This window comes from Scyliorhinus torazame, chromosome 12, assembly GCF_047496885.1.
Source record: "Scyliorhinus torazame isolate Kashiwa2021f chromosome 12, sScyTor2.1, whole genome shotgun sequence".
NCBI lineage: Eukaryota > Metazoa > Chordata > Chondrichthyes > Carcharhiniformes > Scyliorhinidae > Scyliorhinus > Scyliorhinus torazame.
The window spans coordinates 129,917,582-129,932,862 of record NC_092718.1 but is presented as its reverse complement, the minus strand read 5'-3'; the positions used below and the strand labels follow the sequence as shown (position 1 = coordinate 129,932,862).

Below are 15,281 nucleotides of genomic sequence, written 5' to 3'. Positions count from 1 at the left end.
GGATATGGTGGAGGATTGGGCTCAGGTAGGGCGATCTTTCCATGGGCCAGTGCAGATTCGAATGGCCGTTTGTACTCCTTCTTCACTGTAAATTCTATGTCTATGTCTGTATGAAAACAAACTGCTGTTCCCAGTCCAGATGGAGCCAGAGTTTCTGTCACCGAGAGTATCTACTGTTGCCTGAAATGGAAATAGGTCATGTGCAGCTCAAAGCACCAGAAATAGGACACCTGGAGCTGGCTCAGGTGGACTGCCAAACAGTCATCAACCGGACCATTGGCTGCTGGGTCCCCTCTGTGAGACCTCGTTGGCCGAAAGCCGAAGAATTTTCTGGAAAGGCGCGTGGCGGGAGGATAAAAGTATACATCTCAGAGTCACCAGGCGGAAGCGGAAGAAGCAAAAGAGCAAGTAGAGCAAGCAAAAGAGGCAGACGGAGCAGAAGAGCAAAAGACAAGCAGCAGACAATAAAAAGACTCGAAGCACAGACTCGGTTTGTGAGGTGAACTTGACCAGACCAGAAGGAAGCTAGCAAGCACGAAACAGCCCGCGAGAATCGCCTTTTCAAAGAGGAACCAGGGGGACTCGGGGATCGGATCTCCAACTTACAAACCACATTTGCGGGAAGTATAGTCGAATCCTGGGTGTTTCGTGCACGTTCAGTGGGTAATCTACGGGTTAACTATATTTAATTAATGTCCGTATCCTTACTTTGTTATACTCATGAATCAAGACACCTGAGTAAACTTTAATTAAGGAGCTGGTTGAAGTATTTTAATTGAACAGAATCAATATTTTGGCACCCCAGATGGTCCTTCGAAAAGAAGCAATACATTGCTCCAAATTCGAAACTTCAACCCAGCATCGCCAACAAGCCATCTGAGCCTGAATTAACAGGACAGAAGCCCCACGTAAAGGCCAGTTCGAAGGCAGCGAAGGCGAATAGATATTCGACCAGCTGATTGGGCCATAAACCAGCTGTCTGGAACATCAGGATTACAGACTTTAGAAAAGATCTCGGATAGTTGCGGGATTTGAAAAAACTTTGTGTGTGGGAATTCAATGTAAACTAGACGCTTATTCAAACTGATTCCTCACACTACTACCACCAAACACTAGCAGAATAGTGATGGCCAGTCGTGCCGAGTGGGAGGATGTCTTCCACGCTTATATTAATAGTAAATGGCCCAAGTGGGTACAGGGGGCGAAATCCCTAAACCGGATCTGGATCCGAAGGAGAATATTGCTGGAGTGATTCTCTGGCTGTTTTTCCATCCTTCTTTGTACATGTTTCTGGTGATGACGATTGTTGTGTTCATTCGTCATAGATCTAATCAAATTAAAACAGACAAGAATAGTCAAATAATTAATACAGGAGCAGCCTCACAAATGCCTGATTCCCGCACTGTAAGATCCCAAGGGGTCATTTCTGTCTAAACAAATGGTGGTGGTGGGGTGGTGGTGGTGGTGGTGGGGGGGGGGTTATAGAAAACATGGTAGCTAGTCAGACTCAGAACAGCTTAAAGATTTATGTTGCGGTATTCTTCATGGTGGAGGACGAAAACAGGAAAACTGGTTGCGGCGTCTATGTGGAAGACCATGACGGCAAGCCACTGAGGGGGATAGCCCTAAAACGTCCTGCACACATGAGTGCCCAGGCTTCAGAGCATTAGTTTACGTAGTCCGCCAACACAACCTCTTTCCCACGCTAGCAGACATACATTCGGATATTATGTATGTCTGCAACAGTTTAGCGAATGTTCTGTCCCCTATGGCCAGCAAGCGCATTGATCTCGGCGGCTGGAAAGCCTTTACCATTAGCCCCACTATTGAGATTCATTTTCCAGACCACCCAATGCAGAGAGTATGGAAGAATAAACGTCAAGGCTCGCCACCGCACCAGGTGGGAATGGAAGACAGGATGGATTACTCAAACAAGATGCCCGGACGGGGGAATGTTGGCAAACACCCGTCACTGAACGTATTGAGGCTGTTAGTGACCGCCAGACCAACGTCGAAGATGTGAAACAGTCCCAAAGCAGCGACCAGCACCTGAAACGGATTCAGGTAGGAGCATATCCCGCCCCATTTGTCAAATGGCTGAGCACTAGGGCTAGTCCTCAGGGACACCAGAAACATGGTTCCGACCAGCGATCAAAATCAAATTATATTCCAAAATCACTATGTCCAGGGCCATCAGTAAGAAGTCTTACAACACCAGGTTAAATTCCAACAGGTTTGTTTAAAACACTAGCTTTCGGAGCACTGCTCCTTCCTCGGGTCTGTGCTGGGACCACACCTTTTCACAATATACATTAATTATCTGGAAGAAGGAATTGAACTCACTGTTACTAAATTTGCAGATGATACAAAGATCTGTAGAGCGACAGGAAGTGTTGAGGACACGAGAGGGCTGCAGAAAGATTTCGACAAGCCAGGAGTGTGGGCAATGAAGTGGCAAATGAAATACAATGTGGAAAAGTGTGGGGTTATGCACTTTGCAAGGAGGAATTTGGGCATAGACTATTTTAGAAATGGGGAAGTGCTTAGGAAATCAGAAGCACAAAGGGACTTGGGGGTCCTTGTTCACGATTCCCTTAAGTTTAATCCGCAGGCTCAGTCAGCAGTTAAGAAGGCAAATGCAAAGTTGGCAGTCATATCAAGAGGTCTAGAATACAAGACCAGGGATGTACTTCTGAGGCTGCATAAGGCTCTGGTCACACCCCATTTGGAGTTTTGCGAGCAGTTATGTGCCCCGTATATAAGTACGTATGTGCTGGACTTGGCAGGGGTCCAGAGGAGGTTCACAAGAATGATGCCTGGAATGAGTAACTTGTCATATGAGGAACGGTTGAGCACTCTGGGTCTGTACTGCTGGAGTTTAGAAGGTAGAGGGGGGATCTAATTGAAACTGACAGGATACTGCGAGGTCTTGACAGAGTGGACGTGGAGAGGATGTTTCCTCTTGGAGGAAAAAAAGAACCATAGGACACCATCTGAGATTAAAGGGATGATCCTTCAAAATAGAGATGAGGAGGAATTACTTCCTCCAGAGTGATGAATCTTTGGAACTCTTTGCCACAGCAGGCCGTGGAGGCCAAATCACTGAGTGTCTTTCAGACAGAGATAAATAGGTTATTGATTAATAAGGCCATCAGCGGTTATGGGGAGAAGGTAGGAGAATGGGGATGAGGAAATATCAGCCATGATTGAATGGAGCAGATTCGATGGCCCGAGTGTCCTAATTCAGTTCCTATGTCTTATGGTTTCACCTCCCACGTCATTATTACCGGGCGATCTATGCGGGTTTGATTTATCAGGGCCCCAAGTCACGGCGCTCACCCACGAGAATACCAACAAAGGGATAATAAAAAACTTACAGGCAGCAAAACAGTTCGCCGCGATTAAGGTGGGCAAACGGAAACAGCAAAGCAACGCCTTCTTCGACGGGAAAGTATATCCCGTCGAGAACGCGGTAGGAGAAAAGGTAATGCTTCGAGTTCTTCAGCAAGGCATCTCCTCATCCCCAAAATACGTTGGACCCTATCCGGTGACAGGTAAGGCCAGCCCCTCGGTATACAAAGTATTGGCAGGCCCCAGCTAAGCCGGATGGCAGCCTATCAAACAGATGAACGCATTTCGTCCACAGCAGAAGTTCCACCAATGCCACGATCCACTAACGTGGATCATCGAGCCCCGAGAACCACTTAACACACACCCTGTACTCCAGGCCCCAAACCTCGGCTTTATACCTCCGGAATCTACCCCCCCCCCCCCCACCCAGGTTCCAGCTCCGATTTACCAGACGTTAGGAGTAGACACGTCTGAGCGGACCTCGGCCAAAAGGACGAGGGATAACCAGTAAGGGTCACCTGCTATGACGTCCCTGGTAATCCACAGAACTACCTGACCAGGCGCTCAATACCAGAGGGGGTAACGCAGAGGGTATCCGGTAGCCACGTATGTTCCCTCCGCTGGGAAAGAATCAGGACATCCCGGTCCAAATTGTAAATAGCTTAATCCGACTATTCCATGCATCACCTAATTTGAAAGGGCATTTATCCGCCACATTGTATTGTTTCCATAATCTCCCGACCCACCACAATTTGGCTGTTTGGTGAAAGATATAAAATGTTACTGATTACTGACCAACCCTCCGAATGGCCTTCATTATTCATTTTCTTATTTCTTTGGTGATTAAAAAATGGGCCATACGACATTCTATTAAATAAAAGGGTAAAAAAGAACAGATATGAATAATAATTAGCAGGTATTACCTTGATCTCGCCAGAACTACTCGAGAATCAAGAACATTGATGTTCATTGATGATCAAGAACATTGATGAACATTGATTGTTTTTTATTTCAATGTACTGTTATTACTGTGTGTTAGGGATCATACTGTAAAACCCGGATTCGGGGTACTTGCTCGTTGAGATGGTTTGGCAAGTATTATGTGATCCGGTTCGCTGACGCTCACTGGATCAAGAGGAGGGACTGTGGTCATTTTCAAATCATACTGCAAACGTCAGGGATTCTGATGTTTGTAGTCCAGATCGAGCCAGTCTTTCCGTATCCGGATGTATCGACTGTTGCCTCATATGGAAACAGGTCATGTGCAGCCCACACCACCAGAGATGGGACACCTGGGCGGGCTCAGGTGGCTTGTCAAACAGTCATCAACCGGACCGTCGGCTGCTGGAAACCACCTCCTGAAACGTCATTGGTCGAAAGCCAGAGAGGTTTCTGGAAAAACGAGTCGAGGGGGGATAAAAGTAGGCATCTCAGAGACTCCAGGAGCAGAAGGAGCAGAACACGCGGAAGAAGCAAAAGAGCAAGAAAAGATAGCAAAAGAGGCAGACAGAGCAGAAGAACAGAAGACACACAGTCGACAAGCAAAAGAGTCGAAGCAACGACTCTGTATGAGGTGACTCTGACCAGACCAGAGGTTAGCAAGCAAGCAAGAAACAGCCATTGAGAATGACCTTTACAACGAGGAACCAGAGAGACTCAGAGATCGGATCTACAGCTTACCAGATCACCTTTGCGGGTAGTATAGTCGAATCCTGAGTGCTTCTAGGCATAGTGTCTTCTAGACATAGGGGTGGATGGGGCAAGGGTTGGTCTAAGTGGGATATCGTACGTCATGCATTCGGATAAAACAACAAGATAACTTATTGTCATGCTTTCCTGGTTACAATCATGCAGTAATGAAACGACATGAGATTAATCCCACCCAGTCTGTTGGCCATGGAGTGATATTGGAGGACGTGTGCTAGGGCATTTAAAAAACTGGACAGATCGAACACTAGGACAGAGATCATCTTATTTTTGCATTTATTTAACGAATTGCCCGGTTTTTCAATAGATAGGTGCTGTCCGGGTAGAGTGGCAAGCGAAGATTTCTGATTGGACTAGTCGCACGTGGGCACCCGTTTGGTGTTGCGGCAAAGTAGTCTTGGATGTTGGTGTGGAAAAGACGGTTAGCAACGAAACGGTATTTTATGGCCTATAGATTAAAGACTTGCTTTCTTGATGAATGAGCTGAAGACGGCCGAATTGAAGGGGAACAGGCAATGCCATGACGGGTAGGCAAATCTAAGCTACTGTGAGGGTGGTTTGAATAACATTTTTATAGGCAAAGGGTCTGCCGATTCTGGGTCTCATGGAAATAATGAGCTCAGTTATGGGACCAGTGACGGATAGGTGGCAGCTGACGATAATATGTGCTAGGGTCTCGGGCAGAACGCTTCTTTCATTAAGTTAGGACAGGTGTACTGTGCGAAGTGGGTGGGGAACGATTCTGCCATTGGCAGCTAACGGAATTGCGCTTGTGACAAAGAAGGTAATGAGCACTTCGCATTTGTTCCTTGGTATGAGTTTGTAACGAATAGAGAGCAGGACTGAAAGATGAATAGCTTAGACTAAAACACGTGTTGCTTTATTCAGACTTTGCTAAACCTTGCTGAATGTTTGGCTAAGATTGTGCATTCCCATATATTTTATCCTCGTGTCCCTCCTAGATACGGAACTTCCGTGCAATTTGTGGCCTTCGTGTTTCTCCTTCCACCTAAAGCACCTCAGAATTGTCTTTGTACATAATTTCCCATAGTCCTATTAATTCTCAAGTACCCTACTCCAATTGTTCATCGCTTCAGTGTTAACTGATTCCACATTCCCGTGTCACCTGCGCATTAACAAATTGTGTTTTTAGTCGCAAATTCCAAACTATGAACATACATTGCTAAGTGGTTATCCCTGTGCAATGCTGAGAAAATCCAGAAAAATTAAAATGATACTCTATCACATTTGCAATTGGCATATTTACTGCCAGCTGCACAAGGCTGACTGAACCATTTTAAAACAAATTTAGAGTACCTAATTAATTTTATCCAATTAAGGGGCAATTTAGCGTGGCCAATCTATCTAATCTTCACATGTTTGGGTTGTGATGGCGAAACTCACGCAAACACGGGGAGAATGTACGAACCCCACACGGGCAGTGACCCAGAGCCTGGATCGAACCGAGGACTGCGGCGCCGTGAGGCATCAGTGACACCCACTGCTGCCCTCGACTGAAACATTTTGGGTAATAATTAGTAGGATTGAAACTTCGGACGCGGCGATGATGAGATAGCTCCAGGTTTAATACATATATTTTCAGATTATATTTAGAAATCACTTAATCCAGTGCCATGCTGCGCACCTATCTCTCTTTTCTTTCTTCCAAATATGTTCATATCTGAAAATAATAGATGAAGAAACGTTTCTCATTTCCTTCAATCTAGGATTCAGTACTCGCAATCCCGTCATGACTGGCCAATTGATACAATGTATATTTAACGTATATTTTTGGGGAGCGTTATATTTGATGGCAGAGCCTATGTCATTGCTGAGAGGGCACTAAATGACAAGATTGTTTCAAATGAATCTTTAAACTTACACCATTCAAGATCGTTAGTATAAAATAAACGGTGCGATTTTGGAGACAAGCAGTCAGGCAGGATACGTCAGTCAAGCCCAACTAAAACAAATAAAATAAAAACAAAAAAGTGCTGACGATCGAAATTTGAAAACAAACAGACAATGTGGTAAATCTCATCAGGTCTGGCAGTATCTGTGGGGAACTAAATGGCGTTCATGTTTCGCAGCCTATGTTTCATCTTTAGACCTAGATAGAGGGAGACATGTGATGTATTGTTTATTGTATAACCGGGATGGAGGAACTGGAGCAGTGTAAATGATTGTTACAGTTGGGAGAGAGTGCAACAAATACGTATAATTTACGGGCAGTAGAAACTTTAACGGCAGTAGATGTAGAAAGTGCCAGAAAATGCAGCAATATGAGATATAGTACTGCGTTAATGGGAGAGCAAAGCTCAGTCCTCAGTGCAAGAAAACAAACGAACAAATGACAGATGGCCCAGTGGGGGAGGAGACTGAGTGCTTCAGTGGGAAACATCTGTTTTTGAGACAAAAAGGATCAGAGTAAAACTGTTGAACTGATTGCTGAGGCCTCAAATCTGCGGAAACGGAAGATGAATGCTGCTGCTGCTTTTTACGTTGGGCTGCACTGAAGCATTTGCAGCATGCCAAGGACAGAATTGTGGGCAAGACAGCATGATTCTGAGTGGAAATAGTAAGCCTAAGGAAGGCTGATGCAATGCTTTCTTAATGAACGTGCGTATTTTAAAAAGCAACCATAGTGTGTAGACTTCACTCCCCTCCACCCTCTCCCCCACACACAACAGTGGAGTGGAGCCCGCATTGGGGCAGTAAATACTCGGGACCAAATTGATGGAGGTTCAAGTGAAGTGATGCTTCATCTGAAGCGACTGTTTGGTGCATTCAACTGTGAGAACCGAGGACATAAAGGGCAGAATGCGTGTTTGGTGCCTTGAACGTTGAACACTGAGGACGGAAAGGGCAGTTGGTGTCACTTAGTCTTCGGTGAATATTGCAGTTTACATTATTCGATCATAGGCTATGATTAAAAATAAATTATGTGGCCCACTGTATTATTGTTGGAATTACACTTCAATTAGATTTAACGATATGTTAACAGACTGTGTCAGCAGGTTTGGTTTCAGTATTTAGGAAACCAGTTAAATGGGTTAGATGTAGTTCAGAGAAGGTTTAGTCTGCTGGTACCTTGGATATCTCAAAGAGTCCGTATTTATTAAGTTGGACTTCTATCCACTGGAGTTTAGAATACTGAGTGGTGATATTATTAATACGTATAAGATCCAGAAGGGTTTAACAGGGTGAAAGCCGACAGGATGTTTTCCCCTTGTGGGAGAGACGATAACAAAGCGCCACTGTTGGGAAATGAAGTTACTGTGAAAAGCCCCTAGTCGCCACACTGCGGCGCCTGTTCTGATACACCGAGGGATAATCCAGAATGTCCAATTCACCTAACAAGCACGTCATTCAGAACTTGTGGGAGGTAACTGGAGCGCCCGGAGGAAACCCACACAGACACAGGAAGAACGTGCAGACTCCACACAGACAGTGACCAAAGCAGGAGTCGAACCTGGGTCCCTGGCGCTGTGAAGAGACAGTGCTAATCTCTGGGATACCGCGCCGTCCACAGTGTTATTCCATTCATTTAAGACGATGTGGCGTGTTTTCCCCCTCCTCTGTCTCAGTGGGTCGTACGTCTCAGGAAGACAAATCGCTGGAAAGTAGTGGAGTCATTATTGTTTGATATTATTGTGAGGTAGTGTTGGATATATTTCATAGATACCTATCTATCAAGTGGTAGGATGGGAGGCAAGTAGAAGGTGAAACTGGCTTTCAACAATATTAACGATAACTTTAGTGACTGGTGGAGAGATCTACAGACATCCTCGCCTGATAGTCCTCCCAAATTATATCTTGCTACAAAACATGTCGGGCCATCCACAGGTCTTTATACGCGAATTATGTTCCACTTTCTCTTTCTACTTCCCGTTATTGGCATTTTACATTTGGCTCATGGTCCACAAATATGCAGATTTTCAATAATCCACCATTCACCATATTCTGATAGGCTCCTTCTGAGTTCACGTTTTCCATGGGTCTTACTTGTTGCATTCAGTATATCATTCAGACGTTTAGGTTAGTGACGTTGTTCATTAAGTGAATGTTTTTTTCAGAGCTGCAGTCTTAAATTGTCATAATCGTTACTTGTCAAAGTTCCAACCTTTCTTCCATTTGCAGACGTCCACGTCTTCAATAATTCTTTCTACCCCTCTGTTCAGTACATTGAAATATATTGCCAGCATGGTGGCATATATCCTCTCATTGTTTTCTCCATGTAGGAAATTCATCCCAGACTCTATAGTTCCTCTGGTCCTTGTTACAACGCAGCTAAAGTGACAACTAATAGCCGATTCAAGTGAAGTGACTTTGCCTAAAATGCATCTCTGTATGCAAGTCTCAAAGAACCAAGAAAAATTACAGCACAGGAACAGGCCCTTCGGCCCTCCAAGCCTGCCCCGATCCAGACCCTCTATGTAAAACTGTTGCCTATTTTCTAAGGATCTGTATCCCTCTTCTCTCTGCCCATTCATGTATCTGTCTAGATACATCTTAAATGATGCTATCGTGCCCGCGTCTACCACCGCCGCCGGCAATGCGTTCCAGGCACCCACCACCCTCTGCGTAAAGAACTTTGCACGCATATCTCCCTTAATCTTTTCCCCTCTCACCTTGGCAATTATGACCCCAAGTAATTGAGACCCCCCACTCTGGGAAAAAGCTTCTTGCGAAGCACCCTGTCTATACCTCTCATGATTGTGTTGACCTCAATGAGGTCCCCCCTCAACCTCGGTCTTTCTAATGAAAATAATCCTAATCTACTCAACCTCTCTTCATAGTTAGCGCCCTCCATACCAGGCAACATCCTCGTGAACCTCCTCTGCCCCTTGTCCAAAATATTCACATCCTCTTGGTAATGTGGCGACCAGAACGGGACGCAGTATTCCAAATGTGGCTGAAACAAAGTCTTCTACAGCTGTAACATGACCTGCCAACTCTTGTACTCCATACCCCTTCCGATGAAAGAAATCATGCCGTATGTCTTCTTGACCACTCTATCGACCTGCGCATCGACCTTCAGGGTAGAATGGACCTGAACCCCCAGATCTCTCCGGACATCAATTTTCCCCAGGGCATTTTTATTTACCGTACAGTTCGCTCGTGAATTGGATCTTCCAAAATGCATCACCTCGCATTTGCCCGGACTGAACTCCACCTGCCAGTTCTCCGCCCAACTCTCCAATCTCTCTATATTCTGCTGTATTCTCTGACAGTCCCCTTCACTATCTGTTACTCCACCAAACTTAGTGGCATCTGCAAACTTGCTAATCAGACCACCTATACCTTCCTCCAGATCATTTATGTACATCACAAACAACAGTGGTTCCAGCACGGATTCCTGTGGAACACCACTGGTCACAGCTCTCCATTTTGAGAAACTTCCTTAAACTACTACTCTCTGTTTCCTGTTGCCCAGCCAGTTCTTTATCCATCTAGCTAGTACACCCTGGACCCCCATGAGACGTCACTTTCTCCATCAGCCTACCATGGGGAACCTTATCGAATGCCTGACTGAAGTCCATGCATATGACAACTACAGCCCTTCCCTCATCAACCGACGTTGTCGCCTCATCAAATAATTATATTTAGTTGGTAAGACATGACATTCCCTGCACAAAACCATGTTGCCCAGCACTGATAAGACCATTTTCTTCCAAATGGGAATAGAACCAATCGCTCAGTATCTTCTCCAGCTGCTTCCCTCCCACTGACGTCAGGCTCACCGGTCTATAATTACCTGGATTATCCCTGCTACCCTTCTTAAACAAGGGGACAACATTAGCAATTCTCCAATCCTCTGGTACCTCACCCGTGTTCAAGAATGCTGCAAAGATATCTGGTAAGGCCACAGCTATTTCCTCTCTTACTTCCCTCAGTAACTGGGAATAGATCCCATCCAGACCTGGGGACTTGTCCACCTTAATGCCTTTTAGAATACGCAACACATCCTTCCTCCTTATGCCGACTTGAAAAATCCAACATCTATCCCTAACCTTAGCATCCTTCATGTCCCTCTCTTCGGTGAATACCGATGCAAAGTACTCGTTAAGAATCTCACCCATTTTCTCTGACTCCACGCATAACTTTCCTCCGTTGTTCTTGAGTGGGCCAACCTTTTCTCTAGTTACCCACTTGCTCCTTTGGGATTTCCCTTAACCCTGTTTGGTAACGGTATTTCATCACCCCTTTTAACCCTCTTCATTCCTCGTTTCAGATTTGTGCTACATTCCTGATATTCTTCCGAAGCTTCGTTTGTCTTCAGTCGCTTAGACCTTATGTATGTTCCCTTTTTCCACTTAGCTAGTCTCACAATTTCACCTGTCATCCATGGTTCCCTAATCTTGCTATTTCTATCCCTCATTTTCACAGGAACATGTCTGTGCTGCACCCTAATCAACCTCTCTTTAAAAGCCTCCCACATGCCAAATGTGGATTTACCTTCAAACATCTGCTCCCAAGCCACATTCCCCAGCTCCTGTCGAATTTTGGTATAGTTGGCCTTCCCCCAATTTAGCACTCTTCCTTTAGGACCACTCTCGTATTTGTCCATGAGTATTCTAAAACTTACGGAATTGTGATCACTATTCCCATAATAATCCCCGACTGAAGCTTCAACCACCTGGCCGGGCTCATTCCCCAACACCAGGTCCAGTATGGCCGCTTCACGAGTTGGACTATTTACATACTGATTTAGAAAACACTCCTGGATGCTCCTTACAAATTCTGCTCCATCTGGACATCTGACACTAAGTGTATCCCAGTGAATGTTGGGAAAATTAAAATCTCCTACATCTTTCCATAATCTGTTTACATATTTGTACCTCTATCTCCCGCTCGCTGTTGGCAGGCCTGTAGTACGGCCCCAACATTGTGACCGCACCCGTCCTATTTCTGAGCTTTGCCCATATCGCCTCACTGCTCGAGTCCTCCATAGGGCCCTCCTTCAGCACCGCTGTGATATCCTCTCTGACCAGTAATGCAACTCCTCCACCCCTTTTACCTTCCTCTCTATCCCGCCTGAAGAATCGATATCCTGGGATATTTAGTTGCCAATCCTGAGATACTACCTCTGAGGTCCGACTATTTAACTTGACTCCCAACTCCCTAAGTTCTGCTTGTAGGATCTCATCCCGTTTTTTACCTATCGGTGCCTATATGCACCACGACAAGTGGCTGCTCACGCTCCCCCTTCAGAATGTTCTGCAGAAAATGTGCGACATCCCTGACCCGTGCACCTGGGAGGCAACATACCATTCCGGAATCTCGCTTTCGACCACGGAATCGCCTATCTACTCCCCTCACAATTGAATCCTCTATGACTATAGCCCTTCCACTCTTTTTCCCGCCCTTCTGTACAGCAGAGCCGGCCACGGTGCCATGAACCTGGCTACAGCTGCTTTCCCCTGGTGAGCCATCTGCCCCAACAGTATCCAAAACGGTATACCTGTTTTGGATGAAGACGACCGCAGGGGACAACTGCACTGCCTTCCTGCTTTTTTCTCTGCCTTTTGGTCACCCATTCCCTTTCTCCCTCAGCAATCATAATCTGTGGTGTGACCAATTCGCTAAAGGTCCTATCCTCGACCTCCTCAGCATCGCGGATGCTCCAAAGCGAGTCCATCCGCAGCTCCAGAGCCGTCATGCGGTCTAACAAGAGCTGCGACTGGGCACACATCCCGCACGTGAAGGAGCCAGGGACATCAGCCACGTCTCTGGGCTCCCACGTTGAGCAAGAGGAGCATAACACGGGTCTGAGATCTCCTGCCATTTTTAATCTTAAGCTTAACTTAGTCTAACTTTGGGCAACACGGTAGCATTGTGGATAGCACAATTTCTTCACAGCTCCAGGGTCCCAGGTTCGAATCCGGCGTGGGTCACTGTCTGTGCGGAGTCTGCACATCCTCCCCGTGTGTCCGTGGGTTTCATCCGGGTACTGCGGTTTCCTCCACAGTCCAAAGATGTGCAGGTTAGGTGGATTTGCCATGATAAATTGCCCTTAGTGTCCAAAATTGCCCTAAATGTTGGGTGGGGTTACTGGGTTATGGGGATAGGGTGGAGGTGTTGACCTTGGGTAGAGTGCTCTTTCCAAGAGCCGGTGCAGACTCGATGGGCTGAATGGCCTCCTTCTGCACTGTAAATTCTATGAAAAATGCTATGAACTACAATATCAAATAACAGATAAATGAAAAAGGGAAAAAAATTGTTACCAATCACACGATGAATTTAAAAAAAAAGGAACAGAAAAAACTTACCTTATCAACACAACTCATGGAAAAGAGGTCACTTGACAACAGCTCCTCCACAAACCACCTTCTGGATGCAGTGACCGCAATACAATGACGCCAATCTTCCCCGAAACAGCCAATCAGCGGCTCCGCACTGCTACCCTCTGCTGGATGCTTGCCTTCACATGAACACGGATGGTGTCTTGCTCAGGTACACCTTCTGGATACAGTGACCGCAATGCACTGCTGTAAATGTTCCCCGCAACAGCCAATCAGCGGCTCCGCTCTGCTGCCCTCGGCTTGCCTTCACTTGAACACTGAGGGTTTCCTGCTCAGGTACACCTTCTGGGTACAGTGACCGCAATACACTGATACACATTTTCCCCGCAACAGCCAATCAGCGGCTCCGCTCTGCTGCCCTCTGCTGGATGCTTGCCTTCACTTGAACACGGAGGGTGTCTTGCTCAGGTACACCTTCAGGATACAGTGACCGCAATGCACTGATGCTAATTTTCCCAGCAACAGCCAATCAGCGGCTCCGCTCTGCTGCCCTCTGCTGGATCATTTAGTCTCACTTAGAAAGGGAACTAACAGATATAAGGTGAATTCAAAAAGGATGTTGCCGTTCTATTTTTGTTTTGTTGTAAAGTTTGTGATTATTACCAAAGAGAAAATGCTGGAAAATCTCAGCAGGTATGGCAGCATCTGCAGGAAGACAAAAGAGCTAACGTTTCGAGTCCATATGACTCCTTGTCAAACCTGACATTTGTCAAAGTGAGATTTTTACAATTTTTACAGATTAGCTTGGAATCAGTGCACGTTAAAACTTCCCGTCATCACAGATGAGAAAGGTTCCATTATGGCACGAGGCACAATTTCTCACTACAACTTACCATCATTCCCATTCGTTGTCTCTTCCCCTAAATGGAATTATTATGAACATAAAAGAGAAAATAAATATCAGAGGAGTTGTTGACACAAGTGCCCTGAATATGAATTAGCAGTGTCATTGCTTCCCGCAAATCGAGATTCTGACAAATTGATAGGGAGATTCAAAAGCTATGCATATACGGAATACAAATTGTTCGGCTCAATTCGTCACCTGAATTAATCAGATGTTATGTTCTTTCCATAAGCGATGGTTTTGCATTGACTCTCACAGAGATGATTAGCAAGTAAGCCACATTTCTAAGAACATTTCGAAATTATTTTTTATTTGTGTTCAACATCGCTAAGAACATTTCTCCGCATATTCTTAATTACCTGACGCAAATTCTCTTTCACGTTCTGTAATTTGGGATACATATTTTTAGCACACGTTATAAATGTGTCAAATCAATGAAGGTGTCTCCGGTCATCTCAAAATGCACTAACACCTTCACAGCCAATGAAAGAAATCAGAACAGTAGTCTTTGTCGTTTTTGAGTTTTGTGCTTAAAACATCTCACGAACAAGGACGTGAATAAGAACTGGAAATTTAAAGATTTTTTGATAATTAACACATATTGTGAACATTGAAATAAGGAGTTCATCGGTTTAATTGTTCCAAAGTTAAATTCGCGCAAGTGCCCGACAATGGCGGCACCAAGAGAGATCATCTAACTATCGCCTCTTGGCATTCAATGGCATTGCCATTGCTGAATCTCCCAGTATCAACATCCTGGCTGTTACCATTGACCAGAAACTGAACTGCACTAGCCATATAACTGGTGCGGCGAGCAGAGCAGGATAAGACATCGATTCCTGCGGCGAGGAACTCATATCTGAACCCTCAAATCCTGTCCAACATTTACAAGGCACAGGTCATGATTTTAATGGAATTATCTACACTTGTTTTGATGAGTGAAGCGCCAAAAACATCATGAAGGTCGATACCATTCACAACAAAGAGGTCGGCTTGAGTGGTAACCATTCCGAAAATAAGGAATTCCTGCACTAACAACTCATAGTGGCAACGTGTGTACCATCTGCAAGATG

General features: G+C 45.4%; 1 long non-coding RNA gene across 1 annotated transcript; it reads right to left on the bottom strand.

The window, feature by feature from the left end:
* Window positions 1–6,702: 6,702 nt before the first annotated feature.
* LOC140387236 (uncharacterized) lies at window positions 6,703–14,594 on the bottom strand. Its single transcript, XR_011933798.1, has 3 exons — window positions 14,568–14,594; window positions 14,198–14,224; window positions 6,703–6,739 (listed from the first exon to the last, which is right to left on the bottom strand). It is a non-coding gene; the product is annotated as an uncharacterized lncRNA (long non-coding RNA).
* Between the last annotated feature and the right edge of the window lie 687 nt (window positions 14,595–15,281).